This window comes from Chlamydotis macqueenii, chromosome 2 (assembly GCF_036417535.1).
Source record: "Chlamydotis macqueenii isolate bChlMac1 chromosome 2, bChlMac1.mat, whole genome shotgun sequence".
NCBI lineage: Eukaryota > Metazoa > Chordata > Aves > Otidiformes > Otididae > Chlamydotis > Chlamydotis macqueenii.
The window spans coordinates 99474186-99486516 of NC_141557.1; positions in this window are offsets into that span (position 1 = coordinate 99474186).

Here is a 12331-nt window from a genome sequence, read left to right on the forward strand (position 1 = left end):
CGCCAGCCACGTGGCTGGTGGATGTGTGCTGCCTAGTCCTGCAGTTGTGGAGAAGGGATGTCAGAGCCTTCATCCCCTGCCAACAGCAGAAATTGGCTGCTGGAGTGATCTCGACCAGACTTGGTGGCAGCCAGCTATTTCCAGCTCCACTGTGGCTCCACAGTTCCAAACCATCAAAATTAAATGTCGGTCTGACTGAGTTGCTTACGCTAGAAATCCTAAATTACAGTGTAAAGCAAACCTCCAGAAGACTTGAATTGCTTAGAGGGTAATTTTACTGTGTCTCTGGCACCCTATGCGTGCTTCCATCCTGGTTCTCCCAATAAGCCATCCCTGTTGGGTTGGTTTTGATTGAAGAGTGCATGCAACCTCAAATAAAATAAATATGCAGATGCTTAGATACTATACAGAAAGTCTGGCATTTAATCTGTGCACATGTATTAATATATTTGCATATACACAGCCACTATATGCAGCAATATATGACTGATGTAGGTTGCCCCCAGAAATTTGGGGTTGCCTAACTCAAGTTACAAGGAATTTTGGATTCCTGCCTGTGAAGCCCTGTTACACACCCCAGCTGTTACCGGCACTAATGCCTCCTTGGTACGAAAGCATTCCTGAGCCAGGAAAGTCTGGCAGACCTGCAGGTTGTGGCTCTGTCCTCATACAAACGTAAGCAGCAGTATTAATCTGTTTTAGCAAAACAAGCTAAATAAGATAGATAAGAAACAGGGAAAAAATCTGGAATGCATGATTTATTTTGATGTCAGGGTAGGAGTAAAGCATATCTCGTTACTGCTAACCATCAGCCTTTAAGAACATCTGTCCTGACTTTTCCGGATATGCTCCTACCCTCCAAATGAGGAGCTTGCTTACAGTGATGCTCAAGTGTCTTCTGTAAAATATTTACTCCAAGTTTGATCAGTTGTGAGCAACTGGAGTGTGTTAACATAGCACTTGCAGCATTAACCAAACACTCTAGCCCCAGACCAGAAAAGAGCTTAAAGCTCGTGCCGCTGAGCTGCGATCTCTAGTCAACAAGATAAAAAGGCTTTTTACTTCTGTTCTGCCAAACAGCAGCTGAGCAGTCTCCGAGCTGCGGATGTAGCACCAACACCCTCACCGTGTTTGGTTGCTGCCCCACTGCTTGCAAGCCCCGTGAACCCCAGTGCATCCCCCTTCCCTTTACAGAATAAAAACGAGAGGGATGAAGAGGGACCAGTTGCCTCCTGGGAAATGAAGCTGAGGACGAGGCGGGAGGATTCCCACACTGGTGGGAGAGTGGCATGTTGGGCTGACATGAGAGAAGAGCCCAGCTTGGCACAGGCTGGGCCCTGCGAGATGCCATCCTTGCACTACTGCTGGGTCCAGCCAGGAGATGTTCAGCCACATCTGTGCTGATGTGCTGCAGGGTGGAGGTGCAAGAGGCAGCTTGTGCTGCAGTCAAAATCTTACAAACATCACCTCTGGCTCTGCTGATTGGATAGCAATCTTCCTAGGCTGCTGTTAGCAAACAAGCACATAGCTTGTGAAATAAAGGCTAAGACAAGCTTAAGCTGATATTTTAAAAGTGTTATCAGCCATATCCTGCTTGGAAAAAGCTGCACTCTGATCAATGTGGCTCTAGCTGGCTGAATGTAGCACGCTGATGCTGCTTTTGTGTATTCATAGAATCACAGAATCATAGAATCTTTAAGGTTAAAAGAGACCTCCAAGATCATCAAGTCCAACCGTCAACCCAACACCACCATGCCTACTAAACCATGTCCTGGAGTCCCACGTCTACACGTTCTTTGAACACCTCCAGGGATGGTGACTCCACCACACCCTTGGGCAGCCTGTTCCAGTGCCTGATCACTCTTTCAGTAAAGAAGTGTTTCCTAATATCCAGCCTAAACCTCCTCTGACTCAGCTTGAGGCCATTTCCTCTTGTCCTGTCACTAGTTATTTGGGAGAAGAGACCAACACCTGCCTTTTCAAAGAGAAACCCAGAAAAAGTCCTTGCAAAGTTATGAAAAGCTCTATCAGCCCCACAGACCAGCAGAGAAGCCTGACTATGGCACACAGTGATTTAAATATAATGCATTTAACTGCAGTTGCAGATCAGAAAGGGATGGCTGTGCACTCCACTGCAGGCACAACAGTAGATTCCAGCTAGGAACAAATATCCCAAAATCCACCCCCAGAAGCCTGGGTGCTGAGGGCATACAGCACATCTTCTGCAGGTGGCATTTTCACCACGTCTCCCTCTGTGTTGCTCCATGTGTGCACCTTTGCAAAAACCTCTAATTTGTGCATGAAATCACCATTTCTATGAGTGCCATGAGGCAACTGCATCTAATTTTCTAATTTCTGGTTTCAAATGCTTGTTTGCACGAGGAGTCGTGTCTGTGGGCAAGGGTGCTCGGCCATGCAAGCAGAGGCCTCTATGCATCTGGATTTAGAGGGCACTGACAAAATAAGAAATATCCTGAAAAGGCATCATAAATAGCATGGCCTTTAAGTGGCAACATTACCAACAGAAAACATAAAGGAAAGGAAATGGGAGTCAGTGGAGTCTATTTTGAAATATAATGTAGTTCATTTAGAGTTAATTTCATTTAATGTTAATTTTAATTAGCTCACATCTGTTGCAGAGATCACAGGACTGATTTAACCTGTGAACTTTGGCTGCTTTTCCTGGCAGTCCTTTATATCCATTACAAAATCCCCTCGCACTGAAAAGCCGCACATCTAACTGCTCCCCTGCGAAACGAGCAGGGAGAAGACGAGCTATGCAGGACAGACACTGGTTATGTTACTTAATGTACAGCTAAAAGACGTATAGATTCTGTGCTGACAAGAAGAAAACAGCTCCGACATACATGAGACAGAGCCTGCCCAGAGCTAATTTGTCTTAATATTGGCCCGTGCACAATTTTCTGTAGACATGAAGATGTGAAAATGCTTCCTTAAGTACTGGCTGCAATTTAAAAGTGCTTTGGCCACTGAACTCAGTTCTTTCTTTTCTTTAAGTTTGTGACTGGCTGAAGTCTGCTTTTCACACTTGCTTGCAGTAAGTGAATTTTAAGACTGTGAAATAGTCCACACTGGAAAATTGTACTGGGGACTCGAATAAGCCAGACAAAGATGATTTGTCAAAGCCAGATTAAATTTTTCAAAGCTGATGTTATGCAGTGCGATGATTTTATGCAGCTGTAGTACTGCAGTTTACAGGAATGTTAGCAGAATTGAGATCAGGATGCTCTAAGTAGCTGTAACAGAACTTTTAAATGAAATGTGCAGCAATTTAAGCTAACCAATCACCAATTTCCCTGTCTTTTGAAGAAGTCCCCATACTGTAATAATACTTCATAAAAACATGTGTACACATGCCTATTGAGTGGCTGGGCCTAAAAGTCTCAAACATGACCATTAAACAGGATAAAGAACAGGTGAATGGTGCAGCTCACGGTGGGCTTCGTCAGCTCTGTACCCAAGTACTGGGTTTTATAGCCCACTCATTTTTTGAAGGAGGATTCCTATGGCAGGCTTACATAGCCCTTAAAGGGAAGGTTTTGACATCTAAAAAATTTCCAATTCTTCCTAGACTGAAATCTAAGCCTGACAGACTTATGGGCTAAATTAATTCCTTAAGCCCTTTGCCCGATGATAAAACTTATCTGAAGGAGAAAATGGAAATGTACAGTGTGCTTTACAAAGCTCATCACAGATACCCTGGAAAGTGCTAAAGCAGTCAGGATGAATTGTCTGCTCCCATAGATAGGAAAAGTGGATATTTTAATTGCATCAATTATTCACCACCAATTATTTGTGAGAAGTCTTTTATGTCTGGGAGATTGAGAGGCCTATCTATGTCTGTTAAAATAAGCTGAGTTTCCTGTTATTTTTTGCTGGACACCAAGTTAGCTGTGGTGATGGATCAAATACAGAGATGGAGGGAGGCTGCCGAAATTTGGAGCTGACGGCTGCTGTATGGATCCTTCCCTACTAAAATTCAAAATAAGTTAACAGTGTGGTAGGAAACTGCTCCTTACTGAGCTGGCCTTTAAAAATAATAATAATAAAAAAAAAAACAGACAATCTCCTCGAGAAGACAACTATGTACTGTATTTTATCGTACTGATATTTTATTAGGAGGATAACACACACACACAGAGGATGCTAACACAAGACATTTCTTTTTGTTATTCTTCCAATAGGGTACACAACACCTTTATCACCGACTAATCCATCACTCTTTTCACATCCATTTCTACCCACACATGACGTGGTTTTGGGGACTTCTGCTTTCCTGTGTTTTTGGCAAACTGTTCACCGCTGCTGAGGAAGAGCAGTGCCCACCTGGTTAATGGGAAGGGAGCTCGTCCCTCCTTAGTGCTTCTCCGCCTTGTGGGGATCCCTGTCTATCTCACCTGCTCAGCAAAGGCTTTGGGCACCTCAAAGCCTGATGTAGCACCTACACTGCTGTCTGGCTTTGAACAGCTCAGCAGGGGAGTTTATATCCCAGGCTATTGCATTTAGAATCATAGAATCATTTCACAGGGTCATTTATGTTGGAAAAGACCCTTAAAATCATCGAGTTCAACCAAACTGTGGTGCCCCTTACAGCTATGAGGTTGGATTTCTCCTCAGTTAACATTAATGGTCTTGCAAGGGTTGACATGAGGACAGAATTAGATCTGGGAAATGTCTGGCTGTGCCGTCTGAAAGGGTGAATGTAGGTGTTGATAAATCAGCCAGCTTGCTCACACCATAGATGAACCTGAGATATTTCTGTGATATCTGGGAATGGCCCCTGCTTAGTGACTGCTCTTCCCGGCTGGGATCATCCATGGCATTTTGTATGGAGCAGATGCATACATCATATCCTACCTTGTGAAACAGCCTCTACAGAGCTGGCATCTCTAGAAACCGCAAGATGTCCTCTTCCCAAGCTGTTTCCTAAATCAACCTGTGTTTTCTGCGATGCTGCTGTTGGCCGGCTGTGGTTGGCATGAGCACGGTTAGCACCCATATCCCATGGCTGAACCCCAAATCCCCTGGAGACAGTAGTTGCCATGGGGTGATTTAAGACTCCTTAAGCAGAGCAGCAAGAGATCAAAAAAGTGGAGGAAAGTCTGTTTGCAAAGCTAAAGAAAGACATCATATAGCTGGGGCAGGAAGAGCAGCAGCTGAGAGGCAACCGGAGGCATTGCCAGACACAGGCACAGGACTAATAAAGTGATAACAAGTCCCAAGAACAGAGGAGCTCTAAACCTGCAAACACGCTGGGGCTTGTGACCGCTTGGACACAAAGGTGTTAGTCCTGCCAGGTGCACCTCCCCAAAAGATGTCCCTCCAACACAGTAGGGAGATCTGGGGAGAGAGACTATGTATGGCAGCACTGTCTCACTGCTGCCTGTGGTCACTAAAGCTTCTCCAATAAGGTTATGGGACTTTGTCTCAGCTGCTGCTTGCTTCCCAAATTTATCACTTTAGCAAGATTGCTCTTATCTATTCCATAAGTGTCCTGTGCTGAAGTGATACATATTTCTGTGTGTTTATTATGGCATTAACACTGAATTTTACTGTGAGGGGTTTTTTTTGTTTTTTTTTTTGTTTTTAATTAAAAGCTATGGTTGGACTCGATGATCTTAAAGGTCTTTTCCAACCTAAATGATTCTATGATTCTATGATGAAGTGGCAAAAATCAGCATTAACAAATAGATCCATTATGAATTATTTTTTAATGGATCTTTTAAGGAAAAAATGAATTGCAGGAAGAAGCTTGAAGTTCAAGACAGCATAAAAGTCACCCCACTGGTGTGAGCCACCCCCTCCCTTGGGAAGGGTGCCGTGCTGAGCCGTCGGTCATGCACTGCTGGTTCTCCTCTGTAAGGTACTCGACAGAAAATGGATGAGGGAAAAGCCACGTGGCGGATGCTGAGCACTTTTGGGCTCCTCAGCTACCTGCTCCTTCTGTGGCTGCAGCATTTCTCTGGGCGGCCCTGGGGGGCTCCGTGCATGGGGAAGAGGCATTTTGAAGCTGCCTTTCCAAATTCTCTCCAGCTGAGAGACAGTGTCGTCATCACTCCTGGCTTGCTTTGAAATGCCAGAGGTACAAGGAATTTTCTCAGCTCCTTTGCTGCAGCCCCTCATATACAGCTTTTGGGGGTCTTACATGGTCAGGAACACTCTCAGCAATGCAGTTTTATCTGCTTGAGCCCAAGCAGCGTCCACCCCTGCCTCCAAAAAACCATCAGGATCACAAGAACTCTTAAAAACTAGGAGCATGGCCAACAAAATTGGTATTTCAGGTTGTGGCGGAGGATAGCCTCAGCACGAGAAACCTCAGAGGCAGTGGAAAGAAGAAGTTGAGGGGGAAGCCTCAGACATCCCTCAGGGCCATGCCCTTTGCCATCCCTCATGGCTCCCCTCTCCACCTGGACTGAAAAGTCACATGCCTCCCTGCTTCATTGAGCTCAAGCTCTGATGAGAGCCTGGTGAGATTTTAACCAACACCCCAGAGGCATCTTCCAAGTGCAGGGGAAGGGGAATTCCACCATTGGCAGAATCAGCAGAGGCACCTCAAGGTGTGAATTTAGGCAAGGATGTGTATTTGGTGATGGCATGGCATGTACTGCTGCCATCTCTCAGCAGGCTCACGAGTACAGCCTCTGTTTTTTAGCTCTTCCCACTTTCTCATCAGGGACATGCTGCGGGGAATCGCCCCAGTGCCTGAAACAGGGACACTGAAGGAGAGTCTCAGCTTTCCGGAAAAAAAAAAAATACAGTAATAAACAGCCCTAGTTCTCTGCATTGCAGAGCAAGACTTGTGGGTACAGTAGCCCAGAAACTTTGGACCCAGCAGGCATGAAAGAAAGAATCCCACAGGTTCCTTTAAATAGGAAAGCAAGGAAAAGATGGTGGGAGGCAGGGAGAGGAGACAGGAAAAAAACAGAGATTTCATAGGTTTTTAAAGGCAGCTGCATGATCTTGTGTGGCCCGGTTTGTAACCACTGCATGCCAGGTGTTGGCAGTAGCACTTTGGGATCCCACCAGCAGGAGAGTGGAAGTGGTGGCCGGGGAAAGCACATGCTAAACTACATAGTCAGCAAGCAGGGAGGAGGCAGAAATGCACCATAATTTACTGGAACCTAAAAATAACACCTATCAGACACTTCTAAAATTAGGCAATTTCTGGCTCTTAAAAATTAAAACACAGCTATCTGAGTGTCATTAATGGTAAGCCTGTAGGATCTTCCATTCTTTAGAAGTAAAAAGAACTCCTTGCTGAAAAATACCGTCTCTACGTTATATGGAGACAGTTAAATAAATTCTAGAATGAGTCTCTAAATGTCATCCTGTCATTGCATCAGTCACTTAAGGTCCTTGTAATATGCCATGCTTATTAGCTTTTTATGGCTTACAATAAAAATGGAAGTATCCATAGAATTGTTTATGAGCTTCTACATAGCCCAAACCCAAGAGGATCACTCTCAGCTTAATGGCCAGGAAGCGTCTCAGACTCATGCCCGTGCTTCTGTGCACATTTAGTCCTCAGGAAGGAGGAAACAGTTGCCTTTGATGACCTCATTAATTAGGTCTTTGGCAAACAATCAAGTTATTGTGGCGCCTTGGCAAGCACCGTGTGTCATCTGAGCCATTGCGTGCATGCTCTTCGCCTGCAGGAAGACGTAAAAAAATGGATTGGCCTGAACTTCATGTGCGCTCATGGGTTTCCCGATGATCCGGTTAGCGTGTCTGAAGAAATTGCTGCTCTTGTCCTAAGCCACAGCAACTGGCTGCTCTCACTCTGGCTGTCAGCTGAAGCAGGGCTCATCTAAACCACAGGTGCTATGTTCTTCCAGGCTCTGCTGCCCAGCTCCTGCCTAGATCCCCATCTAAACCCAAGATTTCTCCAGGTACATCCTCGCCCCTGCTGGCACGGAGAACACCCTGGCAGTCTGCGGGCTCCTAGTTTTTATCGTCTAGAGAAATGAACTTGTTTCCTAAGGATTAACAACAGTATATAAAAACTGCATTTGGCTGCACCCTCAAAGCTATGGACATGTTAGCCAAAGTGCCAGATGACAGCAATCTGTTCAAACAGGCACCCAAACAGCATTTCTGAGTGCATCTTCTCTCTGTGAGGCGTTGGGAGTGATATCTTACATGAGACTTTGCAGGGAATCAAAAAACGAGAACATGTTCTCCTTAGCTCTACCAGCTGCAAGAAATCCCTTGACAAGTGTGTTACTGCCCTTTTTTTCATGTAAAGCAGACACAGTCCTAATAACAGTGTCCCTCAGAGCTAGAGGTACTTGACTGTAGTGTCACCTTGAGCAAGCCTTGGCGTTGCCACTTTCTAGCATTGGCACTACTTAATTTAGGAACCCTCAGATTTAAAAGCTTTAAAGTTGGTACAAATATTACTATACAGAGATGTGGACCATAGCGGGATTTGAAATTAATTTAGGGCTTAAATTCCCTGTATTCCTCCATAACACTTGGAGATCCTTCCCTGGGCTTTGATACCAGGGTCTGGTGCAGGAGGACCTCAAAGTGGTGACGAGGTTTACCAAAAAGTGCAGCCCATGCAGTCTCTCACACTGGGCTGGCACGGGCACCTTTAGCTCTCCTTTGTTTGGGAACATGACAGCCATAATTGTTAATATATCCCTTGAAAGTACACTTTCAAACAAAAATGTCTAATTTACAACATGCTCTTACGTGCTTTCATCATCCACAAAAGAAACCTTCCTCTGGTAAGACTGAGGAGGTTGAAATCGTTTGAGCTTCACAGCCACGATGCTGGGCGGAGCAGGGACCCCAAACAAGGTCTCTCTGAGCCATGGGGCAGCCATGTTGCCTAATAATAATCGCTGTCAAATAATAATAATAAAGGCTGTGGTGACTCCGTCAAATCAAATCAAATTCTTTTTTTTTCCTGAAAGAGATAATGTAAAGAAAAGTCTGGAGAAGAGAAGGCTCTGGGGAGACCTTATAGCAGCCTTCCAGTACCTAAAAGGGGCCTGTAAGAAAGATGGGGAGAAACTCTTCAGCAGGGCCTGCTGTGAAAAGACAAGGGGTAATGGTTTTGAAGGAAGCAGATTCACACTGGACATAAGGAAAAAAATTTTATAATGAGGGTGGTGAAACACTGGAGCAGGTTGCCCGGAGAGGTGGTGGATGCCCCATCCCTGGAAACATTCAAGGCCAGGTTGAACGGGGCTCTGAGCAACCTGATCTGGTTGGAGATGTCCCTGCTCCTTGCAGGGGGATTGGACTAGGTGGCCTTTAAAGGTCCCTTCCAACCCAAACTATTCCTTGATTCCATGATTCTATGATAAAGAGATGCCAGATGATGCCAGAGATGCAGCTTGAGCATTTGTTTGCACTGTGTGTGCCATCATGCCAGTCACTTTTCCTGGGTGGATGTATCTGCTCCAGTTCTCCCATCACACATGCAAAGTTTCCAGCACAGCAGCAGGGCATGTGTGAATGTGAAGCGAACAGCGTGTGAGTGTGAACAGTGAACGTGAAGGAACAAATCCAAGAGGAAGGGTAACACCTGAAGCCAGCATAAAGGCTGAGCATATGGCAGGTGGGCAGCAGGACACATTGTTGTGGGAAGAGCTTGTGAAAATCGGCAGTGGTCAGCTAAGAGAGAGAGGGCAGGGAAATGCTTTTGCTTCTGGGACCCAGCGGGAGCTCCCTGTAGATGTCTCCTGGCATCAGGCAAATGGTTCCCTTATTTTCTCTCACAATGGTTGTAACTGGCACTCTTTTCTCCCCCTTTTCCCATGTGCAAATATTCCTTAAAATAAGACACAATTCTCTGTGGAATTACTGAAAATACAGGTGCCAGAAAATGAGAGCTTTTCATTAGCAGTCAGTGTAACTCTCATACAAAAATGACTTTCATAGTTACTTTACCCCATGTAATTACACAGCAAAGCCCCATTTAACATCTCACGGCAACTTTCTCTTTCAAATCAGATTAATCTAAGAGTTACCCAGCCATTTTAAGAGATAATAGCTGTAATTAAGGTGTTTCTCATGATGGGTTCCTATTATAATGTGGCAGATGATTCTCTGATAGTCTTATTGGCTGCTTTAGTCACAATAGTTTTTGTTAATATTGATACTATTCTCTTGCCACACAAACAGAAAAGCAGATTAATCAAAATATCGTGCTGGTTTCCTGTGCTCTGAGCCCTTCTTTGGGGTTGATGCTCAATTCTCAGCTTTCAGAAGGAATAAAAAAGCAGTTTTTATAAGCCACGCAGGCAGGTTCACCTGTGTTGTTTAAAGCAGTTTTGGGAGAATAAATGGAGAGAAGTCTTTTACTAAAAATCTGAAAATAAAGCACCGATGAAACTTAAATGTTATGCTTTGTAAATGTCTCATCTGGTTCCAGTTTGGGTGTCAGTTATGTAAAATTGCTGGAGTGTGTTCAGATTGAGGAATGAGGTGAATGTGTGTATTTGGATTCGTTTGGAGGCTGGGGGGAAATTGCACAGACCAAGGGACAAACTGACATGTGAGCAATTTGGGATTGTGAGGCTGGCTCAGGAAATTGAGGATCTGCAGTGGCAAATCTCCATGGTGATGGCTCAGGATGAGCAAGCAGCTTGTTGAGGTTCAAAATGACAGGAGAAAAGATTGTGTCTCTGTACTATCATTTCCAGTGAAACCAATGAACTTAAACGAGGGATGGATTTGAGTTAAAAACCCTATAAATGTTGATTTATCATGGGTATCAGTTCTACACAGTCAACTGAAGCTGTCAGAGGCAGCTTCTCCTGAACAAAGTTATCCTGGCAAGTCATCCAGAAAAAAACTATGGCAAATGCCAAAAATGAGAAGGGCCAAGATGAGCAGGGAGCGTGACAAGAGTGCAGGACACGATCTCATATAACTTACATCAAAAGGGGAGGCAAAGCAACAGCTTTGCTTTGAGGAAATCCACACATCGATTTCCAGATCCAACAGTTTGCCAATTAAATAAGCAAAGGAAGAAAAGCAACCATAAAATTACGCATTTGGGAGCACTGTGCATATTGACCACTACGCTTGAGGTAGCTAAATGTCTTTTGGAAATACATCTGTTAAATATGACAATATAAGTCAGCTAAAGTTGATTTCAGTAAATTTGCATACTAGGAAGAGATAGAAAACATGGAATCCCTTAATCTCTGTTTTCTAGAGAAAAATGTGAAAATACCAAGAGAAAATATATTGGAAAATATTTTCATTCACTTTCTCTATTCAAATTCTAGTTACCAAGATGCAGGCTCCTAAATAATGTGATATCCACAGAATTTTGTTAGTAGAAGATGCACTGACTGAACAGCCCCCAACCTTCTTTGCAGACCTTCAATATATTTACTGCACAGAAGGTATCACGGTGTATAAGTGGTTTTGGTTTTGTGGGCAAGATGTTTTCATATAACTAATGCGAAACAGGTATTTTCATGTAACCATTCAAATGTGAAATAGTATCTCATATTTTGGTACATAAGAGACTCCACACTGCACATTAAAGTACGCTTTGAATTTGCAAAACAGCCAACAGCTATGTTTCATTAAAATGTATCACCTGTCTATATACCTACAGCAGCTTAAAGCGATGAAATCACCAGAGCATGAGAGCAAAGGACCTTACAGATCATTCATTATCAAAGAGACAATAATTATAATAAAAAAAAATCTCTGCAAGCAAGGAACATGTCTTCACCACGGGAAGTCTCAAAATGCCTGCCTCCTGCAATAACATTGACTTTTAGAGGCTAGAGGGTTATAAGACCATGACTTGTTAATATTTGCCTTGCTGACCTTTGCAATGTGGGCTGAAATCCCACTGCATCTCCTGACATTTTGTTTTGCTTATAGAGGACCTGTAGCTCATGTGGACCGGAGTCCCACTGGGGTACGGCACTTCTCATGGTCCCTGCAAACAAGGCAGCGTGCATGCCTGTTTTTCTGCTCTCTAGGAGACAAAAAATATCCTCATGGAAATATAGGACTAAATGAAAAAAAAAAAAACTATAAAAAACTCCCTCTTCTGAGTTCTGTATGTAAACTTTTAATCTACGATACCCAATTGCTTTTTGCTAATGTTTTATAAAATGCTCTTGTAAACTCACTTACTGAAGGCTGTGCACTCACTTTTTTAAAGCTAATAAAACTATTTGTGTGAACTTGCAGAAAGGAAGGCTTCACCAAAGTCAGTATTTAAAAAATCCCAGATTTCTACAAAAGAAGCAAAATATATTGTGACACCGACATATCAAATTCATTAGTGCTCAGTGTCAATTGAACAAACAGGCTGAGACAGTTG